This window comes from Hemiscyllium ocellatum, chromosome 4 (assembly GCF_020745735.1).
Source record: "Hemiscyllium ocellatum isolate sHemOce1 chromosome 4, sHemOce1.pat.X.cur, whole genome shotgun sequence".
Classification (NCBI taxonomy): Eukaryota; Metazoa; Chordata; class Chondrichthyes; order Orectolobiformes; family Hemiscylliidae; genus Hemiscyllium; species Hemiscyllium ocellatum.
The window spans coordinates 119991972-120013602 of NC_083404.1; the positions used below are offsets into that span (position 1 = coordinate 119991972).

General features: G+C 41.3%; 1 protein-coding gene across 1 annotated transcript in view; it reads left to right on the forward strand.

Moving 5' to 3' along the window:
- Positions 1–369: 369 nt before the first annotated feature.
- tsnare1 (T-SNARE Domain Containing 1) overlaps positions 370–21631 on the forward strand; it is an 849044-nt gene continuing 827782 nt past the window's right edge. Inside the window, exon 1 of the mRNA XM_060824473.1 lies at positions 370–453. The gene's annotated coding sequence lies outside the window, so the exon portion shown is untranslated. The remainder of the gene's footprint in view (positions 454–21631) is intronic.

Consider the following 21631-nt stretch of genomic DNA (forward strand, 5'->3'; position numbering starts at 1 on the left):
CCAGAAGTGTGTCAATAGAACTCGCCATAAACAGAAAGTGAAGGCTCCCACTAGTTGTACTCGAATACACAGGAGTTATACAATATCACAATATTCATATTAAATAATCACGTTATTTATCGTTTGTGACCAACATATCAATTGTTGTTTTGTTCCCCCACAAATGACTTTTCAGCGCTCGTACAACAAATCACATGTAGGACAAGAAACAAAAATATGATTCATTTCCCAGTCTGGCACCCACCCACGGTATCGCCGGCTTCCGCTCTGCATTCTGGACATTGTAGTTCCTTAGCTGCGCAAACTCCCTCAAGCGCCCAGGTGATTGATCACGGCCTGGACTACAATTCCCGACAGCTCCTGTGCCGCCTCTTGTGGCCCTTAAAAACATATGACGCCCGGCGATCGCTGCTGGTCGTCTCTGCGTTTTGACAGCTGTGAGTTGCTGCAGGGGTAGGTGGTTATTTTGTAATACAGATTTAGTGTAGGTAAAGCAAACTTGGATGTGCAAATGTATCTGTGCCAAATGCATTTGTGGATTGACATTTATTATATATTTGATATTGCATGGGCTTTTTCGGAGAGGGTTATTCGGGTTGTCTTTCAATTCTCTGAGTGTCATTTCGGCTCAATCATTGTTCTTACGTATTCACAAAAAACAAAGCAAAGCAAAGGTAACATGATCCTTTTTATAAATTACCCATGTTCATTGCTGTTTGGATCGTATCAAGGCCTGTGGAAATGGATGGGAAATAGATACTGAAACTGATAGTGCACTGTATGTAATGGTACTTTTGGACACACCTTGTGTTTAAAAAGAAATGATTTACATCAGGCCGAAGTTGTTATTGATTAACCCATCACTCGAAACGTTGTTGAGTGCAGCTATTCTGTTCACATATACATGAAGTGATTGATGTGGATGGAGTTATTGCTCGTCATTAAACTGACATCTTTGAGAGGTTTATTAACGGAAAGTAAAGTGGGGTTGCTATTTGCCCTGCAGTCAGTAAAAGAAAAAAAATGTTGAATGTGTTTTGTACCTGTTGAGTGTTGTTTTAAAGTAGGTTGTGTACACTTAATTTATAATTTGAACTGGGGTGTACAATGTTAAAAATCACACAACACCAGGCTATGGTCCTACAGGTTTATTTGGAAACACTAGCTTTTGAAGTGCTGCCCCTTTACCAGGTGGTGGAAGGACCTGATGAAGGAGCGGTGCTTTGAAACCTAGTGCTTCCAACTAAATCTGTTGGACTATAACATGATGTTGTGATTCTTTTTTAAAAAAATATCTTAATTTATATTTATGGATTTTCCCTCATCTATCTCATATAAAATAAAATGTTTCAAGGCTGCTATTGCTGAAACTTTCAATTCTAGATACTTTCTAATCAGCTGTTCTGAGCTGTTACTACACATGTTGAGGTTGTACAGAACATTGGTGAGGCCTCTTCTGGAATACTGTGTCCAGTTTTGGTTGCCCAGTTATAGGAAGGATATTATTAAGCGAAAGATAGTTCAGAATTGATTGACTGACTAAGATTTTGCTGGATATGGAAGGTTTGAGTTATAAAGAAAGGCTGGGACTTTTTTTTCACTGGAGTGTGGGAGGTTCAGAGGTGACCTGATAGAAGTTTATAAAATAACGAGGGGTGTGGGTAGGGTTAATCGTTGCCTTTTTCCCAGAAGGGGGATTTCAGGACCGGGGGAGCATTTTGTTAAGGTGAAAGCAGAAATATTTTTTAAAAAGACGGACATGGGGTAGAGTTTTACAGAGGGTGGTTCATGTGTGGAATGAACTTCCTGAGGAAATGGTGGACATGGGTGCGTTTCCAATACTTAAAAGGCACCTGGCAAAGTACATGAATAGGAAAGGTTTGGAGGGATGTGGGCCAGGAGCAGGCATACGGGACTGATTTAGATTGGGACTATACTTGGCATGGACTAATTGGACTGAAGTGTCTGTTTCTGTGCTGTATAACTCTGTGACCTCTAGAACAGGCAGAACTTAAATCTGAATCACCTGGTTCAGAGGTAAGGATGCTACTACTGCACTACAAGGGCTCTACTGATGGTCTACTCCAAATGTGGTATGCATAGTATTCCTGTGGTCTCAGCAGGACTGAATTACTGTGCTTCTAGCTTACTGAGCCTTAAAGCAGTATTCTTAATCAGTTGCTTCCCTTGTAACAAATTACTTGTTGTGTTTGTCTTTAAGATACTTATAATATTTGATTACTTTTTGTTGTGTTTGTATTTATATGAAGATGCGTCACAATCCAGGCACAGTGCCTGTTTCACATGCACACTCAACTTTTTTTTAAGAAAAACAAAATAGCTTTAAAAATGGGAGCTAAAACTGAGGAGTTCATCTCAATCTCTGCTATTCTGTTTCTCTTTGAACTAAGTGTGTTTATACAGATGCCAGTTAGACTTTGTGATCTTAAGGAGAGCATTTCATCTTAACAACATTATAGTACACAGGATAATATAGCCATCTGGTTTAAAACAATGCAGAAAATGGGGCCGAGTTTTCAGTATGGTTAAGTGTGTGGAAGGTGTGTAATAGTGGCATTCTCACCATTGACCATCCCACCCCACCTATCTATTGCTCTCAAAGAACCTTGATGGCTTTTGCTGCGTTTACAGAGGGATGTGTGGCTTTAAGGGTCTGTAGACCATAGGATGTACCCACCAACCTCTCCACCTTTGTCCTCTTGAATCTGCCTCCGTCTCCATCCCTTTTGTGGAGTCCCCTCTCAGCTCCCACCTTCCAAAGACCTACAGTCTATCTTGCTAATTGTCAGTGTTCGCTTTTAGTCCGAGCAGTGGTCCCTGATGACACTGTTGGGACAACATAGTTCACTCGGACAAACAAACAACACACATTGCTGGAAAAACTCAGCAGGTCTGGCAGCATCTGTAGAGAGAAATCAGTGTTAATGTTTCGGGTCCAGTGACCCTTCCTTCTTCAGAGCAAAAAAATGCCATTGTCCTGCTTGCTTAGTTGTTGGAAGTCTCTTAATGAAGCAATTGTGCTGAATTGCAGTGGAGCAGTCATTAGGAAATTGAGGGTGTTCTCTCTTCCCTTTTATTTGATGGGAGATTGTGTGGCAATACAGTGCTCTGTAAAATTTGGGTCTGAAAGTTTGCTAGCAATATCATAAAGTGAGCATAAATGTGCACTCTGCAGACACGTCAAGATTTTAAGTGTCTCATTATCCTCCATTTAAAATTTCTGCATTGCACTTAGAGAATCATTTAGGCATCTAATTGATCTTAAAGTAAAAGAAAGCATAACCTCAAAAGTAATAAATCTGGATTATGACCTGAGTAATGTCCAAGTTAGCACAAGGCAAATAAAAAATAGAGGAATGACTAAAAGGTTCAAAGGTTGACATAAGGGAAATGGGGTTTCAGTTTGTGGGGGACTGGTTGCAATTCTGGGGAAAGTGGGATCATTTACACTGGGAATAGTGTGCTAGGGAGTGACAGAATTCAGGAAGTGGAGAGGACTTTAGCTGAAACAAAGGTATGTGGGTGAGGAAAGAAATCAAGTGTGGGTGGATGTAATAGATCAAGTGATAGAGCTGAAGTAGGAGAATAAAATAATAATGAGAAATGAAGGTCAAACAATGGCAAGTGATGGAGGGAGCAAAAAACCTTTTAAGAATACACCAGCAGTCAAGACGATGTATTACAAAGAAAGAAAACCTCTCAAAGCTCTGTATCTGAATGTATGTACAAGTCAAAACAAAGTAAATAAGTTAGTGCACACTGAGGAAATTAATCTGGTCTGATAGCCATTACAGAGATGTGGTACTAGATGACAATAAGAACTAGGAACATGTCTAGGGAATTTAGCCCCTCTTAGCTGCTTTGCCTTTCAATATAATCATGGTCAATCTCATCTTGGCATCAACTCCATTGTCCTATTTGTTTCTTATAACCCTTTAGATTAGATTAGATTAGATTAAATTATTTACAGTGTGGAAACAGGCCCTTCGGCCCAAGAAGTCCACACCGACCCTGTGAAGAGCAAACCACCCAGACCCATTCCCCTACATTTACCTCTTCACCTAAAGGGCAATTTAGCATGGTCAATTCACCTAACCTGCACATTTTTGGACTGTGGGAGGAAACCGGAGCACCTGAAGCAAACTCCACACAGATAGTTCCTGATGCGGGAATTGAACCCAGGTCTCTGGCGCTGTGAGGCAGCAGTGCTAACCACTGTGCCACTCATGGAACCTTTAACCCATTACTAATTCAAAATCTGCCCTTGTCTCAAAATTGTCAGTGTTCCAGCATCCACCATACTCCAGGGTAGTGAATTATACTAATTCACGATTGTCTGAGTAAAAATAAGTCCTCTTCAACTCTATTGTAAATCTGCCACCTTTTAGCCTCAAACTATGGCCTCTCATCCTAGATTGACCTACAAGGGGAAGCATGTTCCGTCACTCACTGGGTCAAGATTCTGTAATTCCCTCCCTAATGACATTGTAGGTTTACCTATATGAACAGGGGCAAAACGGTCCACTCAATTGGCACCACATCCATAAACATCCACTCCCTCCACCACCAACGCTCGGCTGTAGTGTGTGCTATCTACAAGGTGCACTGCAGAAATTCACCAAGGCTCCTGAGACCACACCTTCAAAACCCACAACCACTCTATCTAGAAGGACAGAGAGCAGATGCTTGGGAACACCATTACCTGCAAGCTCCCCTCTAAGCTTCACACCATTCTGACTTGGAAAATGCCTTCACTGCCACTAGGTCAAAATTCTGGAATCACCTCTCAAAGGGCACTCTGGGTCTACCTATAGCATATGGACTGCAGCGGTTCAAGAAGGCAGCTCATCATCACCTTCTCAAGTGTAACCAGGGTAAAAATCTTCGAGTAAAAAATGAGGTCTGCAGATGCTGGAGATCACAGCTGCAAATGTGTTGCTGGTCAAAGCACAGCAGGCCAGGCAGCATCTCAAACATTCCTGATGAAGGGCTTATGCTCGAAACGTCGAATTCTCTATTCCTGAGATGCTGCCTGGCCTGCTGTGCTTTGACCAGCAACACATTTGCAGCAAGTGTAACCAGGGGCAGGTAATAAATTCTAGTCCAGCTAATGCTACCTACATCCTATGAGTGAACTTAAGAACAAACTGGTGATGACTGTGGGCTGACAAGAACCCAGTCTGGATGGACTTCACCCTAGGATCTTAAATGAGATGACCAATGAGACAGTGGATGCATTGATGGTTTTTTAAAACACCTTCAATCCAGGAAAGGTTAGGAAGTACCAAATATAGCCCCTGCCTTTTAGAAGTGACAGAGGCAGAAGACTGGCAACTGTAGGCCTGTTAACTGAACGTCTGTTGCTGAAAATGTTAGAATTCACCATTAAAGAGTGTACAACTGAGGACTTGTAAAAAGTCAAAGTAATTAGGAAGATACTTTTGTGAAAAGCAAATCATATTTAACTAAATTATTCACAATAGCAGGAACAGGTTATTGAGTTGGATGATCAGCTCTGATCATGAATGTCTGGGCTGACTGAAAGGGTCAAATGCCTTACTTCTCCTTTATTCAATGTTTCTCTGACTCACTGCATTATTGTGATACAGAAGGAGGCCATTCAGCCCATGGGCACTAGAATACAAAGTGAGTGCAAGCACAGTTTAGTGCCTTTTCCCCATATCTTTGCATGCCATTACAATTCAAAAAACATCCAATGCCATCTTGAATGTTTCAATTAAACCTGCCTCCACCAGATTTCCGGAAAGTACATCCCATATCTTAACAACGTACTGTATCATTTTTTTTTCTCATTTAACTTCTTCTTTCACACAAAACTTTAATTCAAAGACCCACCTCCACCCCCCGCCACCTCACCCCTAGCCACCCCAACTTTTTGTTTACCAGCAGGAACAGTTTCTCCCAATCCAATCATTCAATTTTGAAAGCTTCAATCAAATCTCCTCTCAGCCACCTTCTCTCCAGAGAAAATAATCTTGACTTCAATTTCTTCTCATAGATGAAGTTTCTCATTCCTTGAACCATTGTGGTAAATGTCTTCTGCACTCTCTCCAAAGCAGTTACAACTTTCTAATAATGTGGTGCCCATAACTGTACAGACTACTTCAGTGGAGGCCTAACAAATGTTTTGTATGAGTTCAACATTATCTTCCTGCACTCTACTCCCCTGTTAATAAAGCTGAACACATTGTATGCTTATTTTTAACTGAGCTCTTCACCTGTCACACCACCTTCATTGACCTGTGCCTCTATGGTCTGTCTGCTTTTGTACTTGCTTCAGAATTGTACCTCCTAATTTATATTATCTTTTCAGTGTTTTTCCAACCACTGTGTTCACCTCACTTCCTCTGCATTGAATCATATTGCCAGCTACTCCTCAAACTTACTAACATTTGGAAAAGTAGAGATCCCCCTGTTTAGGACAGAGTTGAGGAGAAAGGTTCTTCTCTCAGCTGTTTGTGCAACTTTTGTAATACTTTTAGAAGGCAGTGGAGGTGGGGCCATTGAATGTTGTTAAGATAGAAGAGGATTGATTTCATTGCCTGCTGTGATGATGCAACTTCTTTAACAAGGTTATATTGTCCTTGGTTTTTGTTTCAGGAGGTCCGAAAAAGACAGGTACTCAAAAGTCTGGGCTTGAACGTATTTTAGGGCCAATTTGATTATAGCTAACAGATACTGCCTCAGGCAAAAGACTTTAAGTTTTTTTTAAAGAACAACATATGTATTGAAAACAGTGGCCAGTTCTCCCAGTTCAGATTTTCTCTGGTTTGGCTTGGTTTGGTTTGAAAGCAGTCAGATAGTTTTGAGGCTGCTGGTCTGAGAAACAGCTACATGCTGTGTGTCTCTCTGGCGCGCTCTCTCTCTCTCGCGCACTCTCTGTCTCTCTCCTGGATAACCTTATGTTTGATTTTACCTTTTGTGCCAAAGGCTGTTTATGGGGACTGTTGCAACAGCATCTTTAAGTTGGAATGATCTGTTGGGTTTTTGGATAGGTTATGTTATTTGGTATTCTGTTGGATGCTGCCTGAACTGCTGTGCTCTTCCAGCACCACTGATCCAGAATCTGGTTTCCAGCATCTGCAGTCATTGTTTTTACCTATGTTATTCGGTATTCTGTTCTCTTAAGAGTTTCATTCTGTAATCTTGTAAGTCACTTAGTGTTAAATAAAACAGAAATTATTTAACCAGCTGCTTCACTGCTGGAATATCCACATATACCAGTTTAACACAACCAGCAAAGTTAGGGTCTGGGCTACCTCCGTGAAATATTTGGAGGGGTGTGGTCTGGTCCATAACGTTTCTTGGAACTTAAAGTAATTGCAAATAAATGTGGAATTAGGAACACAGACTGGTCAGCCATAATCTTATGAAATGGTGAAACTGGTTTGAGGGACCAAATAGCCTACTTTGCACCCATTTCATATCTACTTAATTATGCTTTTGAGTATAGTTACAGTTGTGTGACAATGTCTTTACAAGAAATGTACTGCAGAAGTATGTATAATTTGACATTGATTGGGAGAGTGAATAAAAACCATTGTTCAAGCAGAGCATGGGACTATTAGTTCTGAAGGCCGTTACTGAAATAAAGACAAATAGAAATTCACCCACTTCAGAAATAAAAATTAGCATCGGATTTATAGTGTCTAAATTCAAGTTGACCTCTTCATTCACACATGAAGAAAAGAAAGTGAATTGGCCATATTTTACAAACATTGGTGAGAGTACAAAGCAATACTTATTAAGACTAGAAGTTTGAGGTTTTGAAGGAAAATTATTATTGGTTTTGTTTTAGTGTAGGAGGTATAAAATGAGGTTATTTATACTGTTGTTATTACTTCAATTTGATTGAGAACTATATGTTCATGTCCATGTACTTGAATATCCAGAACACACATTGCTCATCATTGTTGTTCAATAAAGTAACTGTAGTGCAATGTATCAGACAATGGTAGACAATGGCGAGGATGATTCAGGAAAAGAGTGAAGGTAGCAGGGTGGTTGTTATGGGGGACTTTAACTTCCCAGATATTGACTGGGAGAGCTATAGCTCGAGTTCATTAGATGGGTCGGTGTTTGTACAATGTGTGCAGGAGGGTTTCCTGACACAATATGTCGACAGGCCAACAAGAGGGGAGGCTATATTGGATTTGGTTCTAGGTAATGAACCAGGCCAGGTGTTGGACTTGGAGGTAGGTGAGCACTTCGGGGACAGTGACCACAACTCGGTGACTTTTACTTTAGTGATGGAGAGGGATAATCGTGTGCCACAGGGCAAGAGCTATAGCTGGGGGCAGGGAAATTATGATGCAGTGAGGCATGACTTAGGATGTGTGGATTGGAAAAACAGGCTTCAAGAGAAGAACACTAATGAGATGTGGGGAGTGTTCAAGGAGCAGCTACTGCGTGTCCTCGATAGGTATGTACCAGTCAGGCATGGTGTAAAGGGCCTTGTGAGGCAGCCGTGGTTTAGTAAGGAATTGGAGTCCCTTGTGAAAGGGAAGAAGGCGGCATATGTAAAGATGAGGCGTGAAGGTTCAGTAGGGGCGATTGAGAGTTATAAGGTAGCCAGGAAGGAGCTAAAGAGGGAGCTAAGAAAAGCGAGAAGGGGACATGAAAAGTCTTTAGCTGGTAGGATTAGGGAAAACCCAAAGGCTTTCTATAGGTATGTCAAGAATAAAAGGATGACTAGGGTAGGTATCGGTCCTGTCAAGGATAGTAGTGGGAAGTTGTGTGTGGAGGCGGAGGAGATTGGAGAGACATTAAATCAGTACTTTTCATCAGTATTCACTCAGGAACAGGACACTGTTGCTGATGTGAATATGGAATCACAAATAATTAGAATGGATGCCCTGGAAATATGCAGGGAAGAGGTTTTGGGAATATTGGAAAGGATGAATATAGATAAGTCTCCTGGGCCTGATGGCATTTACCCCAGGATCCTATGGGAAGCTAGGGAGGAGATAGCAGAGCCATTGGCCTGGATTTTTATGTCGTCGTTGTCAACAGGAATAGTACCAGAGGACTGGAGGATAGCGAATGTGGTCCCATTGTTCAAGAAAGGGAGTAGGGATAGCCCTAGCAACTATAGGCCAGTGAGTCTGACTTCAGTGGTGGGCAAAGTCTTAGAGAGAATGGTAAGGGATAAGATTTATGAACATCTGGGTAGGAATAACGTGATCAGGGATAGCCAGCATGGTTTTGTGAAGGGCAGGTCGTGCCTCACAAACCTTATTGAGTTCTTTGAGAAGGTGACCAAGGAAGTGGATGAGGGTAAAGCAGTAGATGTTGTGTATATGGATTTTAGTAAGGCGTTCGATAAGGTTCCCCATGGTAGGCTAATGCTAAAACTTCGGAGGTATGGCATTGAGGATACATTAGAGGTTTGGATTAGGAATTGGCTGGCTGGAAGGAGACAGAGGGTAGTAGTTGATGGATTATGTTCATCTTGGAGCGCAGTTACTAGCGGTGTACCACAAGGATCTGTTTTGGGACCATTGCTTTTTGTTATCTTTATAAATGATCTAGAGGAAGGACTTGAAAGCTGGGTAAGCAAGTTTGCGGATGACACAAAAGTCGGTGGAGTTGTGGATAGTGAGGAAGGAAGTGGTAGGTTACAGCGGGATATAGATAAGTTGCAGAGCTGGGCGGAAATGTGGCAAATGGAATTCAATGTAGCTAAGTGCGAAGTCGTTCACTTTGGTAGGAATAACAAGATGATGGATTACTGGGCTAATGGTAGGCTACTTGGTAGTGTGGATGAGCAGAGGGATCTTGGTGTCCATGTACACAGATCTCTGAAAGTTGCCACCCAGGTAAATAGTGCTGTGAGGAAGGCATATGGTGTACTGGGCTTTATTGGCAGAGGAATTGAGTTCCGGAGTCCTGAGGTCATGTTGCAGTTGTATAGGACTCTGGTGCGGCCTCATCTGGAGTATTGTGTGCAGTTTTGGTCGCCATACTATAGGAAGGATGTGGAAGCTTTAGAACGAGTGCAGAGGAGGTTTACCAGGATGTTGCCTGGAATGGTAGGAAAATCTTATGAGGAAAGGCTGAGGCACTTGGGGCTGTTCTCATTGGAGAAGAGAAGGTTTAGGGGAGATCTGATAGAAGTGTATAAGATGATTAGGGGTTTAGATAGGGTAGATACTAAGAACCTTTTACCGCTAATGGAGTCAGGTGTTACTAGGGGACATAGCTTTAAATTAAGGGGTGGTAGGTATAGGACAGATGTTAGGGGTAGATTCTTCACACAGCGGGTTGTGAGTTCATGGAATGCCCTGCCCGTATCAGTGGTGAACTCTCCTTCTTTATGGTCATTTAAGCGGGCATTGGATAGGCATTTGGAAGTTATTGGGCTAGTATAGGTTAGGTAGGATTCGGTCGGCGCAACATCGAGGGCCGAAGGGCCTGTACTGCGCTGTATCCTTCTATGTTCTATGTTCTATGTTCTATCTGACGAAGCACCAAAATTTACAACCATCTTCAACCAAAAGTGCCTCCATGTGGTTGTTCCACCTGGGCCTCCTTCAGAGGTCTGCAGCATCATAAATGCCAGTCTTCAGTGAATTAGATAAACACCAAAAGGTTTCAGAAAACTGATGACAGAACTGACAAAGGCTGTCAGGCCTGATAATATCCAGGTGGCCTTAGTCAGGACTTGTTGTCCACAAGAAGCTGTGTCCCTGGTCAGGATGTTCCAGTACAGCTGAAACACTGGCATCTATCTGACAATGTGGAAACTTTTTTTTAACGAAACCTATTTTTCTAATCAATCTGTTCAGACATGTTATTACATCCCACCCTAATTTTTATTACTGAAGTGGCTGAATTTCTATTTTTCTTCATTTCAGTAACTGCCTTCAGAACTTACTGTCCCATGCTCTGGTTGAGCTGTGGTTTCTAATTGCTCTCCCAATCAATGTCAAATTACACATTTCTGGAGCAGTTGCGATTTGAACACAGGCCTCCTGGCTCAGAGATAGGGACACTACCATTGTGCCACAAGAGCCTCGAGGTATGTTTTGCTGGTGAGACCACATCTCAAATGCTGTGAGCAGTTTTCATTTCCTTATCTAAGAAAATATGTTATTTCATTGGAAGCAGTTCAGATGAAGTTCTTGAGGATGAGTGCTGGTATGGAGGGAATGTCTTATGGACAAACGCTAAACAGGTTTGGATTGTACACCTCGGAGTTCTTAAGAGTGAGAAGTGATCTCGTTGAAACATATGTTTCTTAAGGGGCTTGACAGAATAAATGCTGAGAGGCTGTGCTTCCTCATGGGATATTCTAAGATTGGAGAGTATTGTCTCCAGAATAAAGGAGTACCAATCGAAGATTGAAATGAGGAGGAATTTCTTCTCTTAAAATATTGAGTTTTTGAAACTCCTTGCCACAGAGAGCTGTGGGGTTAGAGTCCTTGGGGTTAGAGTCCTAGTGTATGTTTAAGGCTGAGATAGGTGGCTGCTTTATTGGTAGGGGAAATTGAGGATTACAGGGAAAAGGCAGGAAAGCAGACATGAGCAGTGTTGGGCCTAAGTCGTGAACCTATTGAATGGCAGAGCAAGATTGAGGGGCAGAGCAGCCTAGTCCTGTTCCTATTTCTCATGGTTCTGTCCTGTCTATTTCTGGATTTGGATATAAAACATGGGCAGATTAAGTTTACATATTAATCTGTTGTTTTTTTTTTGTTTGCCACAATAGGGGTAAGTCTGACCAAATAAATGCTTTTATTTTCCTTGTTCATTTGCAACCTTTTGAGGAGTTTATTTCGGGTAGTGGTCACAGTCAGGCTTCAGCCATCTGAGACATGAAATCGCTCATATTTCACATTTTGTGATGGTTTTGTTGGAACCATAGGACTTGATCTTCCGCGCCCTCCTCCCCCAAGAATTGATGACAATGGAGAACCCCAAATGGTATTGTAAATGATACTGGATTTAGTTAAATGAAACAAAGAATTTTGGATGCTGGAGACCTAAATACAAACAGAAATTGTTGGTGAAACTCAGCAGGTTTGGTGTGTGTGTGGAGAAAGCACAATTAATGTTTTGAGTCCAGTGACTCTTCTCCAATGCTGATAGTTGGGTATTGCTGCTGGGGAGAAGTGAATGGATAAGTGGAGCCCAGAGAGCTATGGTATATAGATTTTTGTGATGGTTAATGAGCAAGAATTACTAAACAATCTGACATAGGAATATTAAATACACAGTAGTGTTGACAGTGGAGAAGAGGGTGATATATGTATGGAATGAGCTGCCAGTGGAATTGGAGGAGGCTGGTACAGTTACAGCATTTAACAGGCATATGGATGGGTATATGAATAGGAAGGGTTTAGAGGGATATGGGCTAAATGCTGGCAAATGGGATGCGATTAATTCAGGATATCTGGTTGTTGTGGATGAGTTGGTCTGAGCGTCTGTTTTCTTGCCATATGTCCCAGATGGCCACCTCTTTCCAAGAGTGCAATTTCCCCTCCCACATGGTAGACACTGTCCTCCAGAGCATTTCCTTCACTTCCTGCGTCACCGCCCTTGAGCCCCACCCCTCCCAACACAACAGAACCCCCCACCCGATCCTCCTCTTCCTCCCCACCCACCTCCGTATACATCACATCATCGTCCGCCACCTACAAGCAGACCGCACCACCAGAGATATGTTCCCCTCCCCACCCCTATCAGCTTTCTGGAGAGACCTACTCCCTTTGCGACTTTCTCGTCAGGTTCACGCCCCCCACCAGCCCACACCTCACTCCTGGCACCTTCCCTTTCCACTGCAGGAAGTGCAAAACCTGCAGCCACACCACTCCCATCACATCTGTCCAAGGCCCAAAAGGATCCTTCCGCATCTGACAGAAATTTACCTGTACCTCCATCAATGTCATCTACTGTATCTGTTGCACCTGATTGTGGTCTCCTGTACATCGGTGAGACAGGACACCTTCTTGCGGATTGTTTCAGAGAACATCTCTGGAACACCCGCAACACCAACCCCACCACCCCATGGCTGAACACTTCAACTCCCCCTCACAATCTGGCAAGGACATGCAGGTCCTGGGTGTCCTCCATCGCCAAACCCTTACCACCCAACACCTGGAGGAAGAACGACTCACATTCCGCCTTGGGACCCTGCAACCACGTGGGATAAATGTGGATTTCAACAGTTTCCTCATTTCCTCTCCCCCTACGTTATCTCGGTTCCTAGCCTCCAACTCGGCACCACCCTCTTGACCTGTCCATCACCTTTCCATCTATCCGCTCTACCCTCCAATCTGACCTATCAAACTCTCCCTCACCTTCATCTACCTATTGCATTCTCAGATATTTTCCCTCTAGCCCCACACCCTCCCATTTAGCTCACAGTTCCCAGGCCAACAAGCCTCATTTGTGATGAAGGGCTTATGGCCTGAAATGTTGATTCTCCTGCTCCTTGGATGCTGCCTAACCTGCTGTGCTTTTCCAGTGCCACACTTTTTGACTCTGATCTCCAGCATCTGCAGTCCTCACTTTTTCCATAACATAACCACAATCCTCTAGGCTGAAGTGTTAACAGGAAAATCTTCAGCGAAACAGTTGGAGGCAGCCAAGAAACTGATACAAAACAATATTAGTACATGACCTCTGGTGAGGTACAAGCATTTTTTTCTGCAGTCAATCAGTCCTGATAAACAGATGAGATAAGATACTATATCAAGCTAAAGAACAATGCAAACTCTCTCTTTTTTTTCTCTTTCTATATCTCTCGGTTTTTTGTTTGCATGTCTGTGTGTGTGTCTGTGTCTCATGCTGTGTTGCTCTACTCTGCTCCTTTTATCACTTTCTTTTCTCATCCATGCAGTGTCATTTGGATTCTTTGTTTCAGCCAGCTGAATAAAGAAGAGGAACTAATTTCTCACTCTTCACTGCAGAGTTTAGCATTTTGGGATATTCCACCTGGAACACCAGGTGTTGGGGAACACCCAGCTGATGTCTGGTTAGAATAGTTTGAAAACTGAGTGCGAAGGTACATGAATCTGTGTCCATTACTCTGTCAGGCACTGGATTTTTTAAAAATTAAAATTCCTTCCACTGCCTTTGGTTGTCCTTGTTGATTATTCTAACATCATGTTCTTTTGGTTCTTGACCATTGCACAAGGCTGCAGTCAAACCCTATCTTTGGAATTGCATTCTTTTAGATATTATTAGCTTTCCCCATTCTTGCAATCAAATATTTCTTTTATTCATGGGAAGTTGGATTCCTAATTGCCCTTCTTTGTAAGTAACATCTGAAATCTAAACTCTACTGTGCAATCTCTAAACATTGTGCCTGTGTGCACAACATTTCTAGAAATGTAATATGCACTTACATTATGAACATGAAACAGGTTAATTATTGTGATGGTTGAAAACATTACAGACTGGAAGATGCCTTCTTGGTTATGTGAAGACAAATGGAAGTTCAAAATGTTTGCTTGTTTCAAATAAAACTTGTAGTGAAGAAATATAACTTTAATGGTTTAACAAATTAGCTCTTTTTCACTGCATGAGATGACCAACTTTTTGGAGTAGAGTTCCTTTTTTTTTCAGTGATTTGTCCCTCTGAAGCGCTCGCTCTAGACTGAGTTGCTGGGAGTTGCTTTTCAATTATTATGGTATCGGTCTCTTTTTCAGTCAGTTTCAGTCATCGGATGTTAGCATTAATATATTGCATTAAAGCTAATTAATTGCAATTCAATCAATATTGATCAACCAGCTATGATCATTTTAACTCTTCATGGGGCCAAGGACTTGAGCAACTGCTATCATTTTGAAGGCATTCTATTCAAGTGGTGAGGGGTAGTCAATTAGCATCTGGCAAAATAGTTTGATTTAAGTAACTTGCCAGAGGTATGTTATCATGTCTCTGCTGAAATCACAAAAGGAGTCACTTGACATTCTTTTGTCTGTCTAGGCATAGTATAGGATAATATCAAAATTCTATGTTGCTTTTTTTAAAATAAAAATTGTTTCCTAATTGTCCTTTCTTATTGTGCAAGACATGGCCATCACACCCTTTCAAATCGTGCTGAAGTATTTTGTCTCAATAGCTATATATGTAAAGCATTCAATATTTATAAGTGACTGAGGATAGCAACATCTTTTGTCTGAGTTGCTGCATTATATACTTAGGTAACCATAAGAAGAAACCTTGCAGCATTCATCCTCTGAAATCTTTGTATAATTGGGGAAAATGTCCACATAATTTCCCCTTTACCAATGAACACTGTCATCCTGATGAGATATCCTTGTTCATGAACCCCAATCTCTATCGTGCATTTTGACAAATTGCCCAACCTGCACTCTGATAAATTGTGAAGTCAACCTTATTAAAATGCTCTGAGATGGCAAGTGAGTGGATGAGAAGAGCAGTCTTCACCTGTTGACTGTAATAATGTGAACACCCTAGAACATCTGCTTGGTTTTTCAATTTCATTATTTATTAGGACTATGTTTGTTTCACAGCTATCAATGTATTTCACAAAAGAGCTCGTCTTTGTTAAGGCCATGAAAGAGAGAGATCAAGCTGTATCTAAAGTGAGCCCAGAAGCCAGCAATGAGTTCGACATTATTCAATCTGACCCTCCTGCATGTTGCTGCAAACAATGCCCAATTAGGTTTTGCATAGTTGGGATTCATGGGGGAGGAATGCCTGAAAGTTATTGATGGTGTCATCGAAGATTCATTAATTACATGTTTGAGTTTGACATGTTTGCAGCCCAAGGGAGCAAGAAGGCAAAACATCCAAGTTCAGAACCAAATTCTCCCCAATAAGCAACATCAAAGCAGTGGAAGGAAGTCAGCTTTAGTTATCTGAATGTCATGTTCAAGGCCTCCAGTTCTCTGTGGAAGAAAAAATAAGTAACTATGTTACATTCAAAAGTATTGTTGACTCCATTTAAAATTGGTGCTGCACTCAAGAATACTGTAAATTTGAACGATTGGCTGTCATTTGCAATTTTTGCAAGAGTATAGCATGCTTTCTGTGGCATATTAATGGAAAACTGTACCGTGGGGCAGCACGGTGGCACAGTGGTTAGCACTGCTGCCTCACAACGCCAGGGACCTGGGTTCAATTCCCGCCTCAGGCGACTGACTGTGTGGAACGTTTGCACGTTCTCCCCGTGTCTGCGTAGGTTTCCTCCGGGTGCTCCGGTTTCCTCCCACAGTCCAAAGATGTGCGGGTCAGGTGAATTGGCCATGCTAAATTGCCTGTAGTGTTAGGTAAGGGGTATATGTGGGGGTGTGGGTGCGTTGCGCTTCGGCGGGTCGGTGTGGACTTGTTGGGCCGAAGGGCCTGTTTCCACACTGTAAGTAATCTAATCTAAATGGAGATATACATTTTCAATCTGTGACATCATCAAAAATCAGTTGATAGCTGGAAAATCATAACAGCTTCCTTTGTCTAAACATCAGACTGCTCATTACACTTTTTAAAAAATTTGAACACCCAATTATCAACTAAAAGGAATTATGCTCAAATATTTTACATTTTTAAACAGAAATAACCCATTGTTTGTAGTGCCTGCATGTTAACTTTGACTTGCATGTTAAAAAAAAAAACTCCCAAATTATTCTTGGTATCCTTTGAAATCTCTTAGCTTATGTTTTTTTACGAACTGTTTGCTTCCATTTTTCTGACCAAAGTGCATATTTTTCCTTTTCACACTATTCTCTATTTCTTGATCAATTAGTCAATTCGTCTGTGTCCCATTGCAATCTCACAGCTGACTTGACGATCTCACTTGTGTCGTGAGCAAAACCGTGTTGGAGCAGATTCTTTCTTTCATCTATGCCACTGCACTTGAGGCTCCAAGTCACCGCATCTTCTATACAGACATTTGTAACTAGCTATAACTGGGGTGATGTATGGAGAAAGGCTAAATCAGATAGGACTAAATTCATTGGAGTTTAGAAGATTGAGAGGATATCTCACATACACCTCTTAAATCCTAATAGGATTAGACAGGGTAAATGTAGACAGGGTAAATGTAGCAAGGACTTTTGGAATGACGAGGGAGACCAGGCCAAGGAATCGCAGTTTAAAGATATAGGGTAGACTATTTATGATCGAGATGTGGAGAAATGTCTTCACCCTGGGAACTGTAAGCCTGAAAGATTATTTCTTTGAGAAAAGAGTTGATGCCAGAACTTTGCAAATTTCATGAAGGAGTTAGGTCCAGTTCTTGGGGCTAAAGAAGTCGAAGGATGTGGTGGAAAAAGTGAGAATGGTGTACTGAGTAGAAAGATCAGCCATGATCAAACCCTTGACTGAACTATTAACTTAAAATGATTTATCTAACATTGACAGTTCTTTTTCCAAAGGAAAACCATTACATTATGGCTAAAATGGCCAGAAGTTTCTACGTGCTTGAAGGGCAAGTATAATTTTGCTTGTATATTCATTTTATTGCCTTCATAAAACTCATAGGTCAAAAGCTTTAGTTCAGTTTGTGATGTTAAACAAACAGCTTTCACGCCAGGCATGGTTAAGCATAAATAGAAGCAGATGAAGATAAATGAGTACTGATCTTCATATATAATTTAGTCAGGTGCAAGCAGGGAAATGCAAGTGTATGCTAACTTATTTCACAGTACAGGTGCATTTCACTTGTTCCTTTTGTGCTGTGTGACAGTAGGGTACAGAACATGTTTTTAATGTCTGCCAGCAAACAGTCAATTATTTGCAATGTGTAATGTTTGCTTCAGTTGAGATCACACACTTTGTGTTCATGACACAATTTATTGTGAATAGTATTACAAAAACAATTTGCATTTGGACACTTCCTTTGACATAGAAGAATGTTCAAAGTACGAGAAAGGGTAACACCCAAAGAAGACGTTAACCAGGAGGGGGCTCGTGATCCAGTTGTTGGGAGGTAGATTTTTAAGAAGGGAAGTAGAATATTATGATTGTGAATTCTAAAGTACAAAGTTAATGTGAGCAACCACTGGTCAAAATAGTCTGAGTAATGTACAGCTCATGAAGCTAAAGAGTTTTCCTTGGAGCATTGGAGGCTGAGGGGTGACCTTATAGAGGTTTACAAAATTGAGGGGCATGCATAGGGTAAATAGGCAAAGACATTTCCCTGGGGTCAGAGAGTCCAGAACTAGAGGGCATAGTTTTAGGGTGAGAGGGGAAAGATATAAAAGAGACCTACAGGGCAACGTTTTCATGCAGAGGGTGGTAAGGTTTTGGGATGAGCTGCCAATAGGCTGGAACTTTTTTCACTGGAGCATAGGAGACAGAGGGATGATCTTAGAGGTCTATAAAATCATGACGGGCATAGATAAAGTAGATAGTCGTCAGCTTTTCTGCAAAAACTAGAGGGCATAGGTTGAAGGTAAGAAGGGAGAGATAAGAGTCCAGAGGGGCAATTTTGTTTTTGCGCAGAGGGTGGTGAGTGTCAGGAATGGTCTGAAGTAGTGCTGGAGGTGAATACAATTTCATCATTTAAGAAACATTTAGCCAGGTACATAGATAGGGTAGGTATGGAGGGATGTGGACCAAACACAGGAAAATGGGACTTGTTTAATTGTGAAAACTGGATGGCATGGATAGGTTGGGCCAAAGGTCCAGTTTGCATGCTGTAGACTTCTGAAACTCTGTGAGAAAAGGAGAAGATATAAAGGGATTTAAACATGATGTTCTGACCTGAAATTATTAGTTCACTATAAGGAAATGATTGGGACTGTGAATGACCGGAACCTAGTGTGAGATATGATCCAGATAATAGAATTTGGATGTGTTGATATTTACTGAGGGTGGAGGCTGGGACTCTAGCCATGAGAACATTTGATAGTGCCAGTTTTTGTTAACCAGTGTAAAGACATTACTGTCAGCTGCCACCAGTGAGCAGGTGGATGAATTTACTGCGATAAAACTGTGACCTTTCTGACGGCAAAGACACCAAGCTCAAAATTGAGTTTCAGGTGAAAGATGTGGAATTTGACAATCGTCTGAATTGTAGTCTCTACAATCCAGCTGGTGATTGTAGAGGAGTATAGAATCATTGCTGGTGAATAAAATTTGCAAATTTCTGTCCTTCTGATGTCTCAACTCATCCAAGACCAGATGGCTGATAATGTTGTGAATATTTACTTGGTAATTCAACTGTTTTTAAGATGAGATTACTTAGTGTGGAAACAGGCCCTTTGGCCCAACAAGTCCACACCGACCCTTCGAAGAGCGACCCACCCAGATCTCTTTCCCCTACACCTAACACTACGGGCAATTTAGCATGGCCAATTCACCTGCACATTTTTGGACTGTGGGAGGAAACCGGAGCACTCGGAGGAAACCCTCACAGACACTGGGATAATGTGCAAACTCCACACAGACGGTTGCCTGAGGCAGGAATTGAACCTGGGGCTCTGACGCTGTGAGGCAGCAGGGCGAACCACTGTGCCACCATGCCAACTGTAACTTTTCTTTAAAGATGTTAGGAATGGAAGTTTTATCTGTGGAAATGGAGGTCATGCAACCTCTTAAAAACAACTCTATCAATGTTATTCAAATGAACGGAACTTTATTTTATTTAAAATCTTTAAATGCTTGTGTCAGAGTTGGCTGTGAAAAAAGTTTGAACAATGATCCATTTTTCAGCTTGCAATTCAGCTGGAAAAGTGGAGAAAACAGCATCAAACTCAATTAAGAATAATGATTATGGATTTGGGTCTCAGTTGTGTTGAAGAGAAAATGATGTATTTGTATTTCTGTTTGTGCCCTTCCAAAGCATGCCATTTTGGCTGTAATCATGGAAGATCTGGGTTAAGTTACTGTGATTTCAAGATGGAGCTTTGTTTGGAAGGTTTTTTTTTAAAGTTTGTATTCATCAAATGTTGTCAGTCCAGTTCTTTTTAGTTTTAGTCAGAGAAAATCAGCTGGAAGATTTTCTTTGGCTTACAGTAGAGGAAATCCACTGTGGTCCTGAGATAGTCTTGCAGCAGACATCAGTCAGCTTGAATAGCTTGGGAAAATGCTTTGGAGAATCTGTGATAGCAAACTGGGGCGTGAGGGGGGAATAGTCTGTATGTGTCAAAAACAATTAGCAGAACCAAACAAAAAGCTCAATCATTCTGGGTGAAATGTAGACATTTGAGGTTTACATGGGAGTCCCTCATTTGAAGTGCATCATTCATTTGTAGGATGTGGTCAGCAGATCTGTGTGTTCTTTTATCCATTCAAAATGTCTCCAGCTGTTCCTGAAACAACAGGGAATTGAAATCAATTTGATGTAAAGACAGATGTTTGAAGGTTAGAGTAAATGCATTTGCTACTTGGTTCTTCAAATGTGTTAGCTTGGTCTTATTCATACCTTCCCAGTATGAAGGCTTTCAATACCAGAAGAGAATGAGATTACAGTTTCATACTAGAGGTATCACTTCTGTGATGTGTATCAGCAACCGCTTCCCCTCAAACACAACAAGCACTCTGGTGAGTCAGCTGATGTGTAATTACCATGCATTCCAAAACAAAATAATTAATTGCTTGAAACTTCTTTAAAAATAGTTTCACTGTGGCTAAAAAAAACTAATATCTCATTTATCTTTAATAAATTGCACAATAAATCATTCAACTGAGACTAGATTGATCAAAGCAAAAGTTGCAGAATTTAATTTCTAATGCATATCAACCTCTATCACATGACTGTGTTGAATTGGATGACTTTTGCCCTGCTGTAGAATAGCTAACTTTGAAATGAATAGCCACATTGTGGCAGATGAAGAGTGCTGCTCTGAGTGTGCAGCTGAGGCCTATTGAGACAGATGAGAGAGGATCTTTCTGTCCAGACAACTGTTGCACTTTAGCATGGGTGCGGACCGTGAGTGTTTAAATTGTTTAAAAGTTCTCCATTTTATTTACATTGCTAAGCATGAAAGTTGCAAAGGGGTAACAAACGACTAGCATAAGAATGTACCAGTTGATTTTCATTAACCGAATGAGAAAGTGGAAACTAAATAGTCGGAGCTGTTGTGAAGTCCTAGTCATGTAGCAGATACTTTGGTCTAACCAGTCCATGCCAAACATATAAACCCAAACTAAACTCATACCTGCCTGCTCCTGGCCCATATCCTTCCAAACCTTTGCTATTCATGTATCTGTCCAAATGTCTTTTAAATGTAATTGTACCCACATCCACCACTTTCTCAAAATTTATTCCACACGTGAACCACCTTCTATGTAAAAAAAATTGCCCTTCATGTCTTTTTGAAATCTCTCTGCTCTCACCTTATAAAAATGTGCCCTTTCAAATTGAAATCTCTCATCCTAGAGAAAAGGCAACTACCATTAACCCTATCTATACATCTCATTATTTTAGCAACTTCTATCAGATCGCCTCTCAACCTCCTGTGCTCCAGTGAAAAAGAATCCCAGCGTTTCTTTATTACTCAAACCTTCCAAAGCCAGCGACGCTCTGGTAAATCTTTTTTTGGAACCCTCTCCAGCCTAAGAATATCCTTCTTATAACTGGGCAACCAAAACCGGTAACAGTATTCCAGAAGAGGCCTCAGCAACGCCCTGTACAAACTCAACATGACTTTCCGACGCATATACTCAAATGACTGA